We start from the raw sequence: 22,803 nt of genomic DNA, 5'->3' as shown, positions 1-22,803 counted from the left end.
AAGAGAAATGCCTGAAATGAATGGCCATCCCACAGAATGGTAGCAGAAAGGTGGGCAACAGAAGTATCCACCAACCAGAGGCAGTGTCAGATCCTCCTCTGAAGATGGCTCTCCCTCTGCTCTAATGTATGGGTCAATAGTGACCAAGTCCCTAAAGTTCTGGGCCACACATTATGACTGCTAACAATTTGCCCCAGGCATTTTTCAAAGCAAAAGTGATACTGTCGGTCATGTGGCTACAGAAATATTTCACAGAAAGGCAGCTGTGGAACATATAATTTTAAACAATATAGCTAAATAGGAAAGCCTCTCAGAGAAGAGATAGGCTGGGTAAAAATCAGTATTCATTTGTTTGAAACTTTTTTGCCATTATGGTCAGTCTATAAATAGGGCTTGCATATAGAGACACTCATAAAGGCAGGGTGAGTGGCAAACAAAAATTTTGTTTTGTTCCAATTTTCAGTTAAGCCTACCCACATGTCCAAGGTGGAGTTAGGGAGCTGTTGGAATAAGCTCAAAACCTCTGGAGAAAGAGACCTTTGGTCTTCCTGGGACCACAGTGTTTCTTAGTCCTCTGTCTCCTTTGTGCTCATCTCTCTGAGACCATGACTCTTCGCTTTTCTGGCGAGAACTGACATTTTGAACTGTGATGTGAGTTTCAGAGCTCAGCTTTAATCCTGACTGGGATAGATGCATGTAAACAGCATGTCATACACAGTCTCACAGAATCGAAATGCTGGGGACAGAGCAGACGATTGTTTCTTTGCAAAGTTTCTGAGGATAAGGTGAAAGAAAAGTCACTGAGTCCAAAATGTTGGTTTCGATAGGAACAAGGCAAGTACTAGCCTGACTCGGAGGGAGAACCAATTTTAATGAATGTGGAAATGGTCTCAAAACAGAACACATCTGAGTTACTTACAACTCATTGACCTCAAAAATCACAAAGATTAAAACCCATCCAATGGCCTTTAAAAATCGAGTCAGTGACTTCGAAAATCCTATCTCTAAATGTACGTGGTACAGGTAACCTGACTTTCCAAACGGAGGGGTCTTTCAGGGAGGTTTATTATCTTTTGAGAAACAAGTGAAATTTCACGTGGGGTGCAAACCTGTGCACAGATCTTGCAGTATTTGCTCAAAGGTATTTAGCAGAGAAGGAAGACATACAAACTAGCTTATAGGAAGAAAGCAAAGTGATTACACCCCATTCCTCTGCATTGCTGAAATATTTATTAGAGCTGTAAGAGAACACAGGGCCAAGTAGCAACACATCGCCTCTGTTACTTTACAAGATCTTCTAAGAAGAGCTGTTTGGGGTAAAAGGGCAATTTTGGATAAAGAAGATTTTCTTATTACATGTTATGTTACAAACTATTTTGTTCCCTTTTAACCATGTCTACAGGCTCCTAAGTGACTTCCATGTCATAAAGAGTTTATTGAATAAAGGCAAATATGTTGAATGGAGAAAGGATATGGACCAAAGGTAATAGTAACTTAAAAATTTCAGGAGATTTTTTTACACGAGACTAGAACAGAAAATGAAAGCTCTAATTTCCTGAATAATGACAAATTTCAGAGGAATCAAAAGGGGCCCTGGATTGAGACAATTAGAGACAGACTGCCACTTTGTTTTTAATCAGGATTAAAACCCAAACTAAGTTTTGCTTAGTAGTCTATTAAACCTCATAGAGAAGTAGTCCTTAGGTTGTTTTAGATCACTCAAAAAATCAGAGAATTTAAAAATAAAGACTCTTTTCCAAGTAATTCCGTTAACACTAAAATACATTTCTACTTTGAAATGTCATCTAGCAAATAAAGTCTGACTTTGGAATACTTTTCAGGAAGTCTGATGAAAATGTCATCCTAAAAAATACTTGAATGATAATATTTCTCTTTTAAAAAGAAACAGGTGCTCAGTTAATCAGTTAATTATGGAGATGAGTGTATGAACCAATAGATCTTGAAACAGTCATTGGAAAAATTGGTTATCTGTAGATTAAAATGAAACTCTACATCTGAATGTGTTTAAAGTATTGTATATCTTGTGATTTGCAAACTATGTGACTCAGATGGTGTGTTTCTCTGGAGGATAGAAATGTTTAATGAGTTTTGGATTGATTTCAGAAACTTTAGAAGTGTTTGAGCATAATAATGAGTGTACAGATACCTTAAGAAGAAAACCAGTAGCTTTAGAGGTTGGGTGTTTGGTTTCAGACACAAGCTTTTCAACTGAAAAAATATATTTCCAGAGGGCCAACAGGTGGCCATATCCAGGATTCCAAAACACGGAATCCTTGTTATGTGATTCTGAGCTTTGTACAGTAGCAATTATAGACATTTGAAACAGCCCCTTAACTGTTGCGATACTTATCAACTTTTTCCTAGGAAAAGCTGGAGCAACACTTGAGATACTTTGTGTGATCCTGCATTGTTTTGGTTTTGACCACATTCCAGTGGGAAACAGCTACTTAGCCAAATTTACATCAACACTTCCTATGGTAGCCATTGGAAACTAAGCGCAGGCAAAAATGTTGCTATCTATTGCAGTTCTTGTCGCCTATAAAAAAGAAATAGATGTATTTTGACTCTTCCTTTCCACACTTTTCCCCTATGTTTAAAAATATTTTGAGGAAATGATGAAGTGTTGGCGTTTGATCATTCTTAAGAACCCACTAAGTAAAAGACATTGTACTGAGCTCTTTCCTAGGGCTGCTGTAGCAAAGTACCACAAACTGGGTGGCTTAAAACAACAGAAAAGTATTGTCTCGCAGTGTTGGATGTTTGTCTGAAAGCAAGGTATCAGCAGGGCTATGTTCCCTCTGACAATGAAGGGGAGAATCCTTCCTTATCTTTTCTTGCTTTTGGGGGTCCCCAGCAATCCTTGACACTCCTCAGGAGGTAAGTACATCTGTCACTCTAACCTCTGTCTTCACATGGCACCCTCAGTGTGTCTTCATGTAATCTCTCCACGGTGTGTCCAAATTCCCTCATTTTATACTGACACGAGCCCTATTTCATTAGGGCTCACCCTAATGACCTCATATAGACATGGTTACCTTGTGTAAAGATCCTATTTCCAAGTAAAGCTATAGAGTGAGGTTAGAACTTCAACATATTGTTTGGAGAAACACAAAACAACCCATAGTATGTGTCATCTATACATCTTTCTGAATAATTGTGACACACAAGATACTATGCTCAGATTGAAGGGATACATATAACCTTTGGTTTACATCTTCAAAACCTTCTCTACTTATGGGAACAGGTTGTAGGGCTTAAATAAGAAGAGGATGGATAGTAGCAGAGCTGCCCCTGTAATGCTAAATGTCCTCTGGATGATAATGTCAGTCAGTTCTCTGTTCCTCTAAACCTGTTCTCTTCCAGTGATCCTGACTACTCCCCCCACCCCCCGCTGCGTCAGCCAGTAATCCTCAAACCTCATTATTCCTATCAAGAATTTGGGCTGAGTCTGGGGCGCCTGGGTGGCTCAGTTGGTTGAGCATCCAACTTCTGCTCAGGTCATGATCTCACAGTCTGTGGGTTCGAGCCCCGCATTGGGCTCTGTGGTGACAGCTTAGAGCTGGGAGCCTGCTTCAGATTCTGTGTCTCCTTCTTTCTCTGCCCCTCCCCTGTTCACTCTCTGTCTCTGTCTCTCAAAATAAAGACATAAAAAAAATTTTTTTAAGAATTTGGGATGAGCCTTTAAAATACTGGTGGCTTGAGGCTTGGTGAAATTATTTGAGGCAGGGGGGAAGTAGTTTGAGCATAAATATGTGCAGATCCACATGTATGCCAAGCATAAGGGAGATAGATATGCTTGTGTGGCTGAGGTCTATGTGAAGACGTCCTGGGATGTACACTCTCCATTCTTCTTGATTTACTGCTTAAATGCTTATATGGTCAAGTGTGCTGTCCTTTGAACCTGTGCTGTAACTCTCCATGCCTCTTGAAATGCCTGCAAATTAAGGTGGAGGACTCAGATTTCCTTGTATAAATCATTACTGTACAATATTTTGACATGTAGGGATAAGACCACAAAGTTTAATATCAAGGAGAATTGGGTCTTCATCTTTCCCTTTGGAAGGAAACTGAAATGACACGAAGTATTCTCTTTCTGCACTGAAGACCTAGTATTTATTGTCTGTGATAGTCCTTTGAAAGTTATATGAGCCATCTACGTGTGGTTATCTTATTATACCTCTATGTCTTATCTCCAAATTATGATACATGAACACTTGGAATACAGGGATGAAGCCTTATTATTGCATTTCATTCTTTCTAAGATGGAACTTTTGCCTCTATATTTTAACATCGCTGAAACTGGATGTGTCTTGCCATCAACAGGTTATTACCATCACTGTTGTGCCAGAGTTGTCATTGGTCAACTTGGGTTCACATGGGTGAACTTGACTGTAACTTCTGATGATATTATCACATCATCTGAGATGGTTAATTGTTATTAGTACACACAGTCATAGAATGATTAATAACAGATATTCAATTTGTTACTTAAAATGTCTATAGGAAGATTACATTATAATTCAGCAATGATTATGATTCAGCAAAAAGTTATTTATATGTAGAAACACACAGAAATAGAGAGGTAGGACAGAAATTTAACAGTGGTGAAATAGATATTAGTGATTGGAATGACGACTACAATTTCACATTTTCTTACAAAGCAACAATCAAGCCTTTTAAATGAACTAAGAAAAAAAGATGGTGACAAGTGGTTGAAGGTTTGTACTAAATTGTGGGCAAAAGAACTGCTTATCATGCCAAGCAATACAATCAAAGAAAGGAGACATTGCCAATTCCCTCCCAAGAGCTGAAAGAAACTTCAGTGCAATGAGAATTGGTATGACCAGCTCATTCCTTCTTGCAATCAGTATCGCATTGTCTCATCGGTTAGTTGGAAGTGTTTCACCTTTCTGAGTTGACATAAAATGATACTGTTCTTTATAAGTGAGAGCATCATTAAGTCAATGAAATCTCGTATTTCTTTGCTATCACCATGAATCCTAGCCCTTAAACTTCTTGGAAAGACAGAAAATATTTATTAATTTATTGCCTAGGCTTTTATTGATGAAACAGAAAAGTCTCGCCATTATTGTGACTGGACAGGTTGGAGGCTACTTCCATGTGTAAGAGAACAGGATAGTATTGTCCTAATCTGCTTGGTTGTATGTGTCTTGAAAGAAAGGGTAAGCAAGAATATGGAATAGAAGGAGTGGCTTGGGTGAAGAGAAGACTGAGGTACAGAAAGGGAACAGATTGGCAATTAATGCTCTCAGTCATCATCTTTCCAGCATGTTGTCACCCACAGACCCTCAGTGACAGCATGAGGAAAGCCTTGTCATGATTATTTCTCTTTCTATTCAAACCCAGCTTAAAAGACTCTGTTTTTAGCTTAATCGTATACATAAGTGCATGCACTGGTTCAATTTAATAGAAAATTCTATCTCATTTACAAAATGACTTTTTCTTAATATGTTTGTTGGATCATGGTTATATTTCTTTTTTTTTTTTTAATTTTTAACATGTTTATTTTTGAGAGAGAGAGAGAGAGAGACAGAGAGAGACGGAGAGTGAGTGGGGGAGGGGCAGGAAGAGAGAAGGAGACAGAATCTGAAGCAGCTTCCAGGCTCTGAGCTGTCAGCACAGAGCCCGACATGGGACATGGGGCTCAAGCCCACGAATGGTGAGATCATGGCCTGAGCTGAAGTCAAGTGGTTAACTGACCAAACCACCCAGGCATTCCTATATTTCTAAGAGTATCTCTTTGGCCACCCCTCTTTTTAGTTTTCTATACCTTTTCATACTCTTGTATTGTGTTGAGAGAGGATGTCTCCCTCACCCTCCAGGTGCACATCCTGAGGTCTGATAGTCTGATAGTCTTTATATCATTATTCCTGCATCCAGCGTGCATAGTTTTGATGTCACTAATATCCATAAGACACTCACTCTTAAACTGTTTTTAATATCTAGATAACAATCTCAGATTTCACAAGAGGTTGTAAAAGTACTTCCATTTTGCTTACTTTTAATAAAATGCTTATTAATTTCTTTTTGTCTTACCACCTATAGGATTTATGAAAAAGTCCCATATGCTCTATACTTTGTATTTCCTCCCCTCTAAAGTAAATATTAAGCATTTGCATTTGCATAAAGGGCAATGGAATTAATATTTATTTCAATATACATATCAGATATCCATACCACATGTTCCAGCCTTCTTAAATACTTCTTTTTATTTAACTCTGAGAACAACTATATGAATTACAATGGACATTGTGAATTATGAGATTATGAATTACATTAAAATTTTTAAATACGAGAAAACAGAGATGCAAAATGTTTACAAGGCTATACTTGGTAGATGTGGGATACCCTAACCTTAAAAGTCTGTTTCTTTGCCTAAACCTGTGTTAAACCTCATTATAGTGTAAATCAAGCAGTAAATATCCTAGAGCACTAAAGAGTTCTAGATTATTAGGTTCCAAATGAGTCTTTATGATAATAGTCACTATAGTGATAAGATTCACTGAGTGCTTTTTTTGTGTGAGGTAAGGTTTTAGGTTCTTTATGTGTATTTACTGAACACAACAGCTTTGAGATTGAATTCATTGTCTTCTTCATATTACAAAGAAATGGACGCACAGATAGTGAAGTCATTGGCCTCAGTTTACAGAACTCACCAAAGGGCAGCATCCAGACTAACGCAGTTGATCTCAAGAGACTTAATGCCTCATTACACTTAGGTCCTACTTTTTTCATTTCACAACTTAAAAAACAAAAGCCCAGAAGAAAGGCCTTTGGTTAAGAGTAGTCAAGGATTTGGGGGTAGTTTTGTTTTTATTTTCAGCCTTTAGGAAGTTGGTACATCTTTGTACACTTCAGGATTTTCAATCAGTAAATAGAAGTAAGTGGTAACTATGAATGTGTTCCTCTATTTTAGATTTTTATGTTCTGCTCCCCGAGGACACAATGAGCCAACTTCAGTACCTATCTCATGCACACATCCCCACACACTCACATGCACACACCCCGACACACTCACACATACTGACACATGCGTACACACATGCACACATGAGTTTTCTTCTTCAAAGTCTTTGCTCCTGATGTCCTCACTCTCTAGAATACCTTCCACCAAGTCTTATTCTGCTCCTCTCTCTCACCTCATTCTGATTCCTCCACACATCCTACCAGAATCAATTAAGGAGTAACCTCCCCAGGAAGGTTCTCTTTGTCCAGCAACTCCTCTGTCCCCAACTGTAGCTGGAGCAGAGGAACGTCCACTGCACCTCCACGGTGCCCTGCACAGGCATAATTACAGGACTGGTCAGTCTGCTTTTGTAGATCATCTCTTGGTCAGCTTCTTGAGGGCAGACAGTAAATATTTAATCCTCTTACTGTGTGTGCTTGGTACACAGCTGCATCTTAAAAAAAAAAAAAAGTGTTTAAGAGGGTGGGTAAAATAAGTGATGGGAATGAAGGGGTGCACTTATGATGAGCACTGGGTAATGTGTGGATGTATTGAGTCACTATATTATATGCTTGAAACTAATATAACACTTTATGTTAACTATAGGGGAATTTAAAATTTTAAAAGGCATGTGTTGAATAAATGAGTGAATGAAAATGGAAAATGGGATGAAGCTGGAAAAGGATTTTTGTCACTAAGCCACCTCATCCCATCTAAATTTTATAACATTGGTCAGAAGTGCTTAGTCAAATATTTTGAGAGCATTTTTTCAAGTCTGCTCAGCCAAGAGACTTCTGAATGAGGACTGGAACAGGGGCTGAAGCAGGTGTGGAGGAGCCATGGCTGTCATGAGAGAAGCTGCCTGGTCAGAGACTAGAAATTCTCCCCTTTCTTCTGCAGCACCCTGAGTCAGGTGAGAAGGGCACTGAACCCTAAATGACAGGGCTCAGGCAGCTGAGTGCTACCCGGAGAGCTGCTCAGAACTTTTACGTGTCTTGTGGGGGGAAATTCATCTCCCTGTGTATTAAAAGTGATCAAACAAGATGAAAAAAATGTGTAATGATGTTTGAGGCTGAGAAGTAGAATGTTCTGAATTATGGCGAAGAAAGCCCATATAATCTTCAAGGCAGCCTCCTCTCTACTGCTTGGAAAAGTGTTAAAGACCTTTTATTTTTTTTTCTTTTCCAAGGACTTTTACAAGTGGATTGATGTTTGACTAAATCAGACTCCGGACTGTGCTGCCAATTTCCACTGCCCACTCGCTGTGGGGGCTGTGGAGTAATTCTAACAAAAAAGACTGTCTACTAAAAAGTAAGGATACCAAAAATGTTATGAAAAATTGGTAATACATTAGAAAAAAAACCTGGGTGTAATATATTTTTCACTGAAGAAGAAAGAAATGTCTCCCTATTAGTCTAGCAAAGGAAAACAGCTCTGGGTATGGAATCAGAAATCTGGACCTGCATCTAAGCTGTGCCTTCTCCTGGCTGGAATCTTAAACAAGTTACTCAGCAGCCTGAAAGTTGGTTTTCTAATCAATAAAATGGCACAATAATGAATAGCTCACACTTACTATGGTGAGCAAATTAATTAATGTAAGAAAAAAAATAAGCTGATGTCTGAGACCAACTCAGTAATGTTAATATCTTTGTTATCTAGTGGAAATTAATTACTTAACCTGTTTTAATTACTTAAAAGCTACAGTGTTTACCAAAACAGGTGTTTTGTTTTGAGTCAATAATTTCAACCATAATTTTAATCAATGACAAAATTAAATATTAGGCTCCTACTATATTTTTAATATAGTATTTAAAAATGTTTCAGTATTTGCTAACTTCAGCAGAAGGGGTTACGGGTGGTTATTTGGGAATTCTTGCAAAGGGCAAGAGCAACATTACAAATATAACCCAGGACAGGGTCAGTAGCTGGATGATCTCTCAGCCTGGCCTGATTTTCCCTGGCATTCCTCAAAAACTAGGGGAGGGAAAGGAGCATAATGTGACTGAGTGGGGTAGAACGCTCTTAAATCAGTGACTCGCAGGTTAAAAAGAAGAAAACCAACACAACAAATCCCCAAATGCAAACTCTTTGGTTCCGCTTCAGTTCTGAAGAATCAGAATCTCTGAAAGTAAGGCCAAGATATATGTATTTTTATTTTTTTTAAATCTTTATTATTAAAAAAATTAATTTTATTTAAATCTAAGTTAGTTAATATATAATGTAATAATGATTCCAGGAGTAGAAGTCATCACTTACATATAACGCCGAGTGCTCATCCCAACAGGTACCCTCCTTAATGCCAATCACCCATTTTGTCCATTCCCCACCCTACCCCTTTCCAGCAACCCTCAGTTTGTTCTCTGTACTTAATTCTCTTATGGTTTGCCTCCTTCTCTCTCTTTATCTCATTTTTCCTTCCCTTTCCCCTATGTTCATCTGTTTTGTTTCTTAAATTCCAAATATGAGTGAAATCATATGATATTTATCTTTGACTGACTTGTTTCGCTTAGCATAATACCCTATAGTTCCATCCATGTTGTTACAAAAGGCAAGATTGCATTCTTTTTGATCACCAAGTAATCACCAAATATATGGTATATGTATATATATACACCACACTTCTTTATCCATTCATTAGCCAATGGCTATTTGGGCCCTTTTCATAATTTGGCTATTGTGGATAATGCTGCTATAAACATTGGGGTACATGTGCCCCTTCAAATCAGCATGTTTGTATCCTTTGGATAAATACCTACTCATGCAATTGCTGGGTTGTAAGGTAGTTCTATTTTTAATTTTGTGAGAAACCCCCATACTGTTTTCCAGAATGACTGCACCAGTTTGCATTCCCACCAACAGTGCAAAAGGGTTCCCCTTTCTCTGTATCCTCATCAACATATATTATTTCCTGAGTTGCTAATATGTGTGACAAGTGTGAGGTGGTATCTCCTTGTGGTTTTGATTTGCATTTTCCTGATGATGAGTGATGTGGAGCCTCTTTTCATGTGTCTCTTTGCCATCTGGATGTCTTCTTTGGAGCAATAGCTGTAGGATACATGTATTTTTAACAGGCTCCCAGGTGACTCTTATGATCCCTTTGAGAAGGTACTGTCAGAAATAGCACTCTGAGGAGGCACTGTCACAGGTAATGTTCTGGGGTTTATAGGTAGTTTTTTCTGACATCATAAATCATGATTCTAAAGCCCAAGGTAGAGCAAAAGATATTTGTCTAGTATGTGAGATCCTGCTAGAGCTAAATTGTGAAGAATATTCATATATTATGTAAGATGTCATTCTTTTCTTTCATTTATTAACATGTGGTCTTCTTTTGACTCTTAATAGACCCTTCACAATAGAATTTTAATATTTCTTTTATGTTGATGTACTGCCTTCTTCATTCAGGAAACACATCTGTGAGTTCATTTTTCTCATTAAATTGTTTTCTATATACCAGGCACTGCTTAAGCTCTCTACTTCTGACACTTAATCTGTACAATTGTGTTAAGCAGGTACTGTTATTATTCCTGTGCGAAAAGGTATAAGAGGTTAATGTTACCCGTTTCACACAGCAAGTATTAGTGGCAAGATTTGAGCCCAGGTAGTCTGGTTTTCAAGGCTCTTCACTATTACTATCATTAGAAGGAAAAGCATTCATTCAAAAATGTTTATTTTTCATGTATTATGTGGCAAGCCATGTGCTAGTCACTGGGAATACAATTATGACCAAGAAATATTCATGCCTTCAGGACTCCTGTGTGGCTCAGTTGGATGAGCGTTGACTCTTTTATTTCGGCTTTATTTCAGATCATGATCCAGAGTCATGGGATCGAGCCTCATGTAGGGCTCCACCCCAAGCATGGACCCTGCTTGAGATTCTCCTCTTTCTCTCTCTGTGCTCTCCCCAACTGATGCTTTCTTTCTCTAAAAAAAAAAAAAAAATTCATGCTTCATGTTGTTTACAGTCTAGCATGAGAGACAGACAATGGTACAGTAGCAAAAGTGCAAGGATGAGGGGACCCCTAATGTATGTGGGCAGGCAGGTAGGTCTATAACCCGGACTAGGATTAATCACACCCTGGGTCGGCATTGGCCTTGGAACCAGGCTACCTGTATTATTTCCATACATACAATGTAACAGCTAAGGACATGTGACTTTAGCACATCATGCCTCAATGTCCTCTACTCTAAAATGGGGTTAATATTGGTGCCCAAGTTATAAAGTTGTCATGGGAATTAAGTACAATTGCACATGTAAATAACAAAGCCAGTAGTGAGTGCTCAATACACATTGTCATACAATAGCTACTGAAGACACCTAAACTGAGAGCTGAAGATTGTCTACGAATGAGCCCTGTGAACAGAAGGGATCATCTAGGTCTGTTCAATACGATAAGGTCTTGCATTGTTAATACCCTTTTGCAATGCTAAAAGCCTCCCTCATTAGAAACACATACATAATACAAAGTCAGAAAAAACTTAAATTACTAATCTGGCAGGGAACTATAATATATTCATCCTTTATTGTTTAGTCCATTGCCAATGTGAAATAAATAAGAATGAAAAACAATTTAAGTTTTCATATAGATTTCCCTTTCATTTATTTCACTAGTCTTGCATTTTTCCCCCTCTGAGACTATGTGAATGAAAACTGCTATACTTAATGATTTAGCAGAAACAGAACACATTTTGTAATAGTGTTAATAGTCTCAAAGAGCCTTGAGGATACTTTTATGATCTATTTTTCCTTCCCATCTCTTTTTTCCCAAGATTTATCTATTTCATAATTTTATTCAGTTCAAAGTTTAAATCTCAGATTCATTGAAAAAATTATCTAGATTTTTAGTATTCCTTAATGAAAAATGCTGGTCTGCATTTTCCTTGTTTTGTTACAGTCATTTGTTCAAGATTTTTAAAACTCAGCATCTACTGTGGTGCTGCTTCATGTCTGAGAGAGCAGCACTGCTCCATTCCCCAGGACTGGCCTGAATCAAAAAAGAAGTGAAATCCAAACATTTCAATGACAACATCAGGGTATTATTTAACCCTTACTGACATCTAATAATGAAGTAGGGTTTATACGTTAAGTAGAATTAGGTACATTTATCAGGTGAATTTATTTCACTTGGACTGGCAGATGTGTAAACTCACACTTGAGAAGTAGAGAATAAATGATATTGGCAGATGAAATCTGTCAAGTAACTGAAGTCCAGTAAGGATGAACTGTGTTATCTCTAATCTTAGGCAAGGTGAAATTGGAGGAGATTCAGTCCTTGGTGTAGCTTCTACTCTTCTGGCCTCCCTATTTCTCTAACTCTTGATTAAAATGGATCATATTTGTTCCTGTCAATCCCTGTTTAAATTATCAGTGATAGCTATAGCCAAATTTATTGATGGTGATGAGTGGGGGAGACTTACCTACTGAGAGCATTTAGTAGAAAGCCAAACTTACAGCAATCTGCTATAAAAAAAATGTTGCTTTATTGATGGAACTGATATTCTTTCTTAAAATTTCTTATAATGTTTATTCATTTTTGAGAGGGGGGAGGGGCGGAGAGAGAGAGAGAGAGGGAGACACAGAATCCGAAGCAGGCTCCAGGCTCTGAGCTGTCAGCACAGAGCTCGATTCAGGGCTTGAGCTCACAAGTGGTGAGATCATGACCTGAGCCAAGGTGAAACACTTAACTGACTGAACCATCCAGGCGCCCTGAAATAGTGATATAGTAGATATGATTTTTGTGAATCAAGAGCCCAGATATGAAAACAAAATTGGTAACGTTCTTTAGTTTTCTATAACTCAAGATAAATATTATACATTGGACTCCTGTTTAGTCTGATGGCAGAAAACTTAATCTGGTCATTTTCAGACAAACTTGGTCAGTTTAGGACTGTTCCCCCTGGAATGTCATGTAAATTCCCAGGTACTAAGAAAGCTTCCAAATGGGAGTGGGGTGGCCACCGCTTGGTGTCTGTCACACTGACATGTGCTGAAGGGCACGACACCATTCTCAAGGCAGGCACACCGGATATACCTGCTTCTCAAACTTCGTCCTTTCCCATTCCCTCCCCTGTCCCCAGCACACTTCCCAAAGATGGCTGTGACCAGATCTGCCTCTAGTTTAAAGGTGGCACTGCCTTCTTGTGGAGGATGCCATCCCTCTTCACAACCAAGATGCCCCTTTATAATGTGAATTCTCTCTTGCACTCATGCTCTCTCTCTCTCTCTTTTAGCATATTTTCCCATGTTTTGAGGAACATGGGAACATTCAGCTCTTTCACTTCCCCCCTATAGTCAGCAGGAGGTCTGACAGGGGCTACCTCAGACCCTCTCTCTTCCTGGAACTACACTTATCATTTTTACCCAACTGTTATTGCATTTGCTGTGACAGGAAGAGAGCTGAGAGGGGTTTACTGTCTCTCAGGTCCCAGATGAGAAGTGGGGAGCAAGTTCTCTCTACTCTCAGATGCCACAAAATTTATCTGAGCGCCTGCAGCTGTATTGTTCTCCCCTGGGGCAGATTGCATTTTCAAAAGATAACTACGCGCTGGGCCATACCTCCCAACTTAAATGCTCTATTTACCATGGGACTCTGACATTCCTTTCACTAAGTGGTCAGGTGGGTCTATGTCCTTTTCCCTTTAAGCCTGGGCAGGACTTTGTAACCACCTCAACCAGTAGAGTGTGGTAGAAATGATGCTATATGACTTCTGACCAAAGTCATAAAAATATCACACATTTCTGCCCCATTCTCTCCGGACACTTGCCTTTGGAGTTCTGAGCTGCCATGCAACGCGTCTGGCTGACCTCAGGCCCCTGTGCTATGAGGAAGCTCAAACTAGCACATATGTAGCAGAGACCATCAACAAAGGCCCTGAGACTGCATAAGAGAGACCAGGCGGCTGGCCAGCCCAGCTGCTACACTCGACCATTCCACGCAAGCCACTGTCTGACTGCAACTAAATAGGACGATCCTGAGGCAGGAGCATCCATCCAAACCCTTCTTGAATTCTTTTTTTTTTTTTTTTTTTTAATTTTTATTTATTTCTAGGAGAGAGAGAGATAGACAGCGTGAGCAGGGGAGGGTCAGAGAGAGAGGGAGTCACAGACTGAAACAGGCTCCAGGCTCTGAGCTGGCAGTCAGCACAGAGCCCGACGCGGGGCTCGAACCCACGAACCGCGAGATCATGACCTAAGCGAAAGTCGGACGCTTAACCGACTAAGCCACCCAGGCGCCCCCCTTCTTGAATTCTTGATCTGCAGAAACTATGAGAGATAACAATGGTTGGTATTAAGCCATTGAAGTTTCATGGTAATTTGTTATGAGGTAATATAGACAATTGGAACTTTCTTTCCTCCGTCGATTTAATAGTGCTTAGTTGAAATTTCCTATTCTCAGAGACCTACTTGGACATCTGATCTTCAAATCCCTTCTCTTCCCAGTACTAGCCACATAATCTGTGATGCTGGGAGTGGAGATAGAGGCAAAATGGACATTCTGAACCTTCAGCTCTTCTCACTCCAGGCTATCGCTTATGGCTTTTTGTTCTTTCCCTCAGCTCTCTTCCATTTTTACCTTTGGGTATCAAAACTGAACACAAAACTAAAAACGAAACACCATTTCTTTTGCCAAAAGAAAAAAAAAATGACCTTTAAAACTATTTTTTGGGGTCATGATTTTCCAAGACTTACTTAGAAACTTAAAATTTAACAAATGGATTGTTTGGTTCAGTTGGATGTATTAGCACCCTCCAAGGCAGTGGATGTTGCTAACTAAATGAAAAGAAGAGTCAAGAAATATGTGTGTAAGGGGAAGAAACTTTACTAGTATCTGAATGCTTGATCTTATTACTGTAACAAAAAACAAAAACAACAACAAAAAACTACAGGGAGTCCATGCAACAAACTAGTATGCATCGAGTAAAAGGAATCAGGTAAATCTCTATGGATCTTGGAAATATTGTTAGGTGAAGAAGCAAATTGCAGAAAAATAAGTATAGTATCATACCATTGAAGCAAAAACATTTCTTTTTTTAAATTATTTTTGAGAGAGAGAGAGAGAGCATGTGCAAGCATGGGAAGGACAGGGATAGAGTGGGACAGAGGGTCCAGAGTGGGCTCCACACTGACAGCAGAAAGCCTGATGCAGGGCTCGAACTCATGAACCTCAAGATCATGACCTGAGCTAAAGTCAGACACTTAGCTAACTGAGCCACCCAGGGAGCCTAAGCACAACCATTCCTTGGGGCACCTGGGTGGCTCAGTCGGTTAAGCACATGACTTCGGCTCACGTCATGATCTCACGGTTTGTGGGTTCGAGCCTTGTGTTGGGCTCTGTGCTGATAGCTAGCTCAGAACCTGGAGCCTGTCTTCAGATTCTGTGTCTCCTTCTCTCTCTGACCCTCCCCTGCTCACACTGTCTGTCTGTCTCTCTCTCAGAAATAAATAAAAACATTAAAAAAAAAACATTCCTTAACTAAAATAACCAAACAAATATATATATATATATTTTTTTCTATGTGTGTATTCATGAATGAATAACATAAACTTGGAAGCAATCACTTTTAACTATAGTGAGAGCATGGATTTATAGAAAAGGAGCTTTCCTTTGTGTGTTTTGAATTTTTATGTTTTAAAGAATTAATTATGAAACTAAAATTTTTAAAAATTGTATTAAATTTAACAATAAAATGCTTTAAGAAAACTGAGCCATCTCTCTGACACTAGCATTAGTAAATGAACTCTCACATCCATAAATGTTTAGATACACTTTATGAAGAAATATACACTAAGGTTCACATCAAGTTTTGAAATAACATGAATATCTTATGTATGCAAGTGTTTAAGTCATAATATAAGAAAACAGTTATGACATGTCTCCCAAATGTAATGTTTTAAGATTTTGTTAGAGTTTGTATATACCATTTTTGTTGTGTAGCCAAAATAATCACTTTTCTCATTAACTGAGATAGAGACATTAATTAACCCTGAGTCTCTTAGAGTTATTGCAACAACTCAAATCTAGTCACATCATTATATATTAATTAAATCAATGTATATTTAAGGAGTTACTGCTACGTACCTGGAACGGAAATTGGGCATATTTTAGAAAAGTGTTGGTCCCTACCTCTGTGAAACTTCTAATCAAGTGGATGAGGCAATAATTACTTATAATCGTACAAATAAACATAATTATAAATGTTATTAGGTTTTCCAAACCAGTGATTTATGATCTCAGTCAGGGGTGATTGAGAAGACATTGGAAATGTTCATGAAGACTTGGAAATGTCTGGAGACATTTTTGATGTCACAAATGATCAAGGTTGGAGATGGGTGGTGCCATGGACATGTAGTGGGTAGAGGCCAGAGATGATCAGATCCTTCAACACATAGGACAGCCACAATAAAGAATCATCCAGCCCAAATGTCAGTAATGCTAAGGTTCAGAAACCCTACTATAAAGGAAGAATGTAGTGTATTTAGGCGTATATATTGGTGGTAATTCGGTGATTTAGGTAAGGCCTCTCTGTTGTTTGGTATAGAAGCTCACAGAAAGGTAAATTATCCACCAAAGACAAAGAGCATACATGTTGTGCCTTGATTTCTTGCCAACGTACACAGAAATAAAAACTTCACATAGGGAAGACTGCATCCCCTTTTATAATGAGGAAGTTAGAAAATGAGAGGATATTTGGCAAGCCCCTACTTGAGAAATGGAAGCAGAGGATGAAACTAGAAACCATCCCAGTAATCCAATCAGCATCACAGGGTAAGAGGCCATGATTACCAGAAACTCGACATTTTCTTATTTGTTATTTTAGTTGCCCCCCGTTTCTTCAAGATCAAAAGCAAAAGCAAACAAATAAACAAAACCAAAACCCAGACAAACTAAGAAAGCCTACATAGTTGACCTTGAATGCAGCATGGCAGAAGAGAGCCAGGCAGACTGAGCTCCGTTCTGCAGCTAGTCCTACGGGAGAGCATGACAGCAGGAGCCATAGCTCTGTAAGTGCAATGCCAGCTGACCAATGCTAGGAGTTTCTGGAAAAGGAGAAAAACATGAGAACTGACCCAGGGTTAACAACACAATTTACCCATGGTAAGCAGTGAGCCTAATGGAATTATCGGCTTTGCCTATCAGCCTCATCTCTTTCTAGTTGGTTGGTGAGATGATAGTAGTTAATGTTTGAGTTACCAATTCTCTTATGTAAGATGCTTCTGGTACCTTTCTGGACTTTTCGACCTGTACAGGATAAATGTGGAAGAATAGAGCCAGAAGAACATTCCTAACAGGAGAATATAGTGTAAGTCTATCCAGAAACTATAAGGTCTTCGTCAATCCTGACATGAAATGACAAATAGTCTTTTTGGCCCCACATAGTCAAAATTAAGGCCAGTGAGGTTTTGTAATTCTTGCCACAATCCTGCCTGGACAGATCTACTCCAAGTTCTCTCAGAAAAAGGAAAATGTAGCCTTTCTCCCCATTCTTCATACAAGTTGTTCAGCATCTCTTGGGCTTTCCATGCATGGCCTGTAAGCCCAAGATATGAATATTCCTGCCAAATGGAAGGAAGCTAACTTAGCATAAAAGCAAATGGTTGATTCTTTTTCATTGTGATGAAAAATTTTCTACACACCTGTGCTACGTGGTGGCAATTTTTCATGAAAATCATCTTGGGTCACATTTGAGTTAAAAATGATTACCAAAGTATTTTCTTTTTAATTTGACTTTTTAAAAAATGATGTGTAGTGTAGGCTTATTTTTTTCACAAAAACAACATGTAAATTCTATAGAAAATTTGAAAAATTCCAAATAACACAAAGGGGAAAATGAAAACTTCTTTAATCTCATTCCAAGGCAATAAATATTATTAATATTTTAATTTTTTCTTCTATCTTTAGCCTATGGATATGTTACTATAAATTTTAAAATGAGGTGAAGTGGAATAAAGAATTCATGTTCCAAAATATATGAAAGATTTCATTTTTGAAACTTACAGTTTGCCCTGACATATCTCTTATGCCCTAATACATAAATAAGCAAAGGAACTTGAGAACTGACACAGAATAGAGAGGTAAAAATATATCTGTCATGTGATTTCCAAGGTGCTAAAATCTGGTCAAGATCATTTCTTCTGTGATTAATTTTGGGCCCAGAGTTTTTAATATTTAACATTTCTATAAATGGACTATTGTAGAAATAGAAAAGTCTGTCCCTTTTCCCAAGAGAATTATTTATTGATTAGCTCTAGCGTTGCAACCTAAGCACTTGGTACTTATTTGCAAATGAGTCAATAGGACCACTGACACATAATTCAGTTATCTTTGTTTTCTGCAGAGAAAAATCAGTGAAAATTGTATTTGGGTTCATCTGTAACCTATTACTTAAAATTTATCATGAGTCTAAAAGTATTACTGAATAGAATAACATCCCATTTCTCAATTATTTCGTTTCCTGGCAATAGGGGACTTAGGCTCTGGTGCCCAGATTCATTCTGGCTGACCCCATCTCTCATTTCAGCCGTGGCTGCTGTAGGCAGGTCTATGGAAGCTTCAGCTCACAGCGGAAGGGAGAAACCCTGACCCACAGGCTTTATATATGTGTTTCCTGGGTGCTCCACAGATCCCAAGTATGGCAGGGTGTTGCTTCGTTAATACATATATACAACTCAAAACCTTGGGGCAGTTAACATCTCTGAAGGCAACTGTCAACCAATGGGGCCAGAAGTTGATGGAAAATTCCCTCTGTCTTCCATTGGTCACAACTCTAGGAGCTGTCCAGTATACTTTTCCTTGGAAGAACTGAACCCTGTTGTCATAGCACTGACAACATTAACACATACTTTTATTGGCTGGTCCTCCTCTGTGCCTCATGCTCTTCCCCATTCCTGCTCCTTCGGCTCACCTCCTGAATGAACTGCTTACCTACAAATCCTTCATCAGGCCCTGTTTTCAAGAGAATCCAATGAAGATAACAGGTAAGGGTGTTCTAATACTTTATATACAAATAACATTCTAATGAAATTGAACCATGTTGTTCTGTATATGAGATCAGAAGTATGTTAAGTGGAACCTTAGAATACATGCCCTTCTGGTAGTGCCTGGGTGGCTCAATCAGTTAAGTGCCTGAGCCTTGATTTCATCTCAGGTCATGATATCATAGTTCGTGGAATCGAACCCCATGTCAGACTCTGCACTGGCAGTACAGAGCCTGTTTGGAATTCTCTCTCCCTCTCCCTCTCTCTCTCTCTGCCCTTCCCCAGCTTACATGTGTGCTCTCTCTCTCACTTTCTCCCTCAAAATTAAAAAAACTTAAAAGAAAAAAAAGAATACATGTCCTTCTGAGGAAGAATGAATTCAACCTCTAAATCTGAATTAAACTTCTGGTTACTTTATTCAAACTTCTAATGTGAATTCAGATCTAACACTACAAATTCCTGCCTGTATGACTCAAGTCAGAGTCTTCAACATCACAGAGACTTAATTTAATCATCTATATTAAAGGTAATGAGATCTACCTCAGTAGATAATATCTAACTCAGAATGGAATTGAAAGTGATAAACTGTAAAAGGCAAGAGATCATGAAGAGCCTTGCAAGTCATGATAAGAAGCCTGGATAATATCTTGAAGCAATGGAGATTTGTGAAAGGTTTAAAGAATAACTGATTAGGGGCACCTAATGGATGGCTCAGTTGGTTAAGCATCCTATTCTTGGTTTCAGCTCAGGTCATGATTTCACTGGTTTCTGGGTTAGAGCCCCCCATTGGGCTCTAGGCTGACAGTGCAGAGCCTGCTTGGAATTCTCTCTCTCCCTCTCTCTCTGCCCCTCCCCCACTCGTGCTGTCTCTGTCTCAAAATAAATAAATAAACTTAAAAAAAAGAATAACTGATTAGATTCACATGTTAGAATGACTGGTGGTAGAATAGAGGATGGAAATGAGGGCATCAAGAATGGGAAACCTGATTAGAGACTGTCATTAAGCAAATGAGAAGTGGTATTGACATAGCCACCTGAATCAGAAGTGCTGGAGTACAGATGGTGAGAAGTGGGCACCATCTTTGCCTGAGAAACTTGGTGACCAAATTGGTGTTGGGGACAGAAATGGTAGAACCAAAGGTGGCACCCGTGTTTCTTCCTTGGGTCACTGCATGGATGCGGAGACTTTCACTGAGCTGGGAACACAGAAGGACATTGAGTGGGTTTGGTGGATGGTGGTGGGCTTGGATCTGTGCACGTTGAGTTTGATCTACCTATGACACTTTGTAGCAGAGAAATGCAGTTTAAGAAGGATGGAACCAGAAGGTTTCCTGTAAGAAGTGACAGCTAAGGTGAGATCTGAGAGTGAGTAGAGATTATCCAGATGAACATGGAGCAGATGTGGAAATTAAAAAAACACAGCTCTGGTAATGACAATAAGAGTGCATATACAGCAAATAAGGAAGTGGCTTACTATACTACAGAAGACCCAAAGGCTGATTGACATCCAGAACTGCTAAGAGATATCTTTTGCTTTTAATACTGAGGTAGAAGACCAACCTTTATAATGTTTTCTGTATTTTTTCAAATAGTTCTAAACAATTGTTCCTTAGATTTAGCCATTTTTTCCACCACAGCTTCTTTAAAAATATTCTTTGCTCCTTAAACGCTGGCATTATAGTCCTCTTTCGTGTCTTTACTTCATAACAGAAGTGTTACTGAGCTGTCACATAGAGGCTGCCAAGGCTGAAATGGTATTCAGAGCATTTTCCAGAGGCAAAGATAGGGCTGTCCTTCACTTAGAAATTTCATTAGGAATTATATACCGACAAGAGTATGGGTGTGGAACACTGAGTGGCACACTCTGAATTAAAATTGGTTTGGTTGCAAAATGGCTCTCTTCTTTAAAAACCACATCCTTTCAGAAGAACTCAGAGAAAACCAAAAGTTTCTACCATTTTCTTCACAAATTTAAATATTTATAGCATATTCATTTACTTGGATCTCTTTTATTATGCCGCCTACAGACTTGAAAACTGTAGATTTTAAAATATGTTTGACCCTTGGTTACATGATGAATCCTTTAATAATGACACTGCAGTTAAGTTACTAGAATAAATGCAATCAGACACTTGGAGAGAGGGAAAAAGAAATTTCTTAGGTGGCAAATCTAAATAATGAGCTAAGGGATAGTTGCCTGAAAAAGACTTGTTAAGGAAAGGCATCCAGTACATCCATCAGTAATAAGAATTCTTATTTTCTTTTGCCTTAATTCTGCTACAAGTACCGCGGATATTTAATTATTCTGACGTGATCTTTCTAGCTGAAGAGAGTTAATATGCTAAGGCATGGGAGTCTGGATTTAATTTTGCTTTAAATGAGTGTGGATTTAACATCTTTTGAAAATATATTCTTTAAATGTTTTATTTATTTTTGAGAGAGGGAGAGAGACAGTGTGAGCAGGGGAAGGTCAGAAAGAGAGGGAGATATAGAATCCGAAACAGGCTCCAGGCTCCAAGCTGGCTGTCAGCACAGAGCCCAAAGCGGGGCTCGAACCCACGAACCGTGAGATTATGACCTGAGCCAAAGTCAGACGCTAAACTGACTGAGCCACCCAGGTGCCCCTTAACATCTTTTGTTTTTGTTTTTATAGTTAAAGATATTTTAAACATTATACATATGTATAGACACACATATGTGTATACACACATATATACACACACATGTATACATATATTCATACATACATATGGATGTATACATACATACACAGATATGTAAATATACATATAATTTCATGGCTTCCAGGAAGATGCTGGAAGTGGCTTCAACATACTTAAGCAATACAGAGGATTTTAATGTTAAATAGCTTTAATGGATGTTTGTGAAAGAGTTGAGCTAATCATTGCTCTGTGGTGATTTCTTAAGAGTGTCATAAAACAGTTTTAGAAGATCAAAGGAAAAATGGATGCTCCAGGACAGGTTTAAGAAGGTATTGTCATTTCTGTTTGATAGGGATTAAATCAAAGTTTAAACAAACTTGGTTTGGTTGACTTAAATATGTCGTATGCTTTCTTAGTTTCTTATTTGCTTGTCCTTTCTGGATTTTAAGAGCTCTTTGATTTTGTCAACATTGGCACATTCTAAAAGGTCATCCTGATACGCTAGAGCTTTCATTAGTGCTAAGTTTACTATTATGAAAACATTTCCTCTCAGTAAAGAGTTTGAGATGGACACATTTTCTATGCTTTTGTGATATTTCAACATATTCTGAAATAATAAAGAATTACATGGTTGCCTTAGTGTTTTATTAAACTTCACAAGATTATTGATTTTTGTTGTTTTTGTTTTGGTGATCACAAACTTTATTAGTTAAATAAAGCATGTTCAGCAAAGATGCTTGTGTTTTTACTCAATGCTTGCTCCTTGCTATCTTCAGGGTAATAAATGATTCTGAAGAGTGAATGTCTAAATTTCGTGGATGTATTTTCATCTATGGTTTTCATTTCTGAAGAACAAGATCTGATCCTCCAAGATGTCAAGGTCTTTCCACCTCATCCCTCTCTTTAGGAAATTACTCTGTGGTGCATTTTCAGCAAATCAGGCAGAACTGAAGGAAGGGGCAAAATCAGCGGCTATTGTTGGTGTGTGTCTTGAGGGATAAATATGTTGTCAAAGAAATACTGAAGGAATACCGAGAAAAAGAGACATGAAATAAAATAAGTCAGAAAGTGAGATGTGGAGTTTATATTTTTAAATGAAAAAGGACTTTTAAAAATTAGAATCCATTCATGCAAAAAAATTGTACATTAATATCTCTAGATAAAAGTCCCTGCCCGTT

The sequence above is a fragment of the Hyaena hyaena genome, unplaced genomic scaffold (assembly GCF_003009895.1).
Source record: "Hyaena hyaena isolate Hyena2069 unplaced genomic scaffold, ASM300989v1 scaffold_454, whole genome shotgun sequence".
NCBI classification, from domain to species: domain Eukaryota; kingdom Metazoa; phylum Chordata; class Mammalia; order Carnivora; family Hyaenidae; genus Hyaena; species Hyaena hyaena.
Note: the sequence above shows the minus strand (reverse complement) of the source record.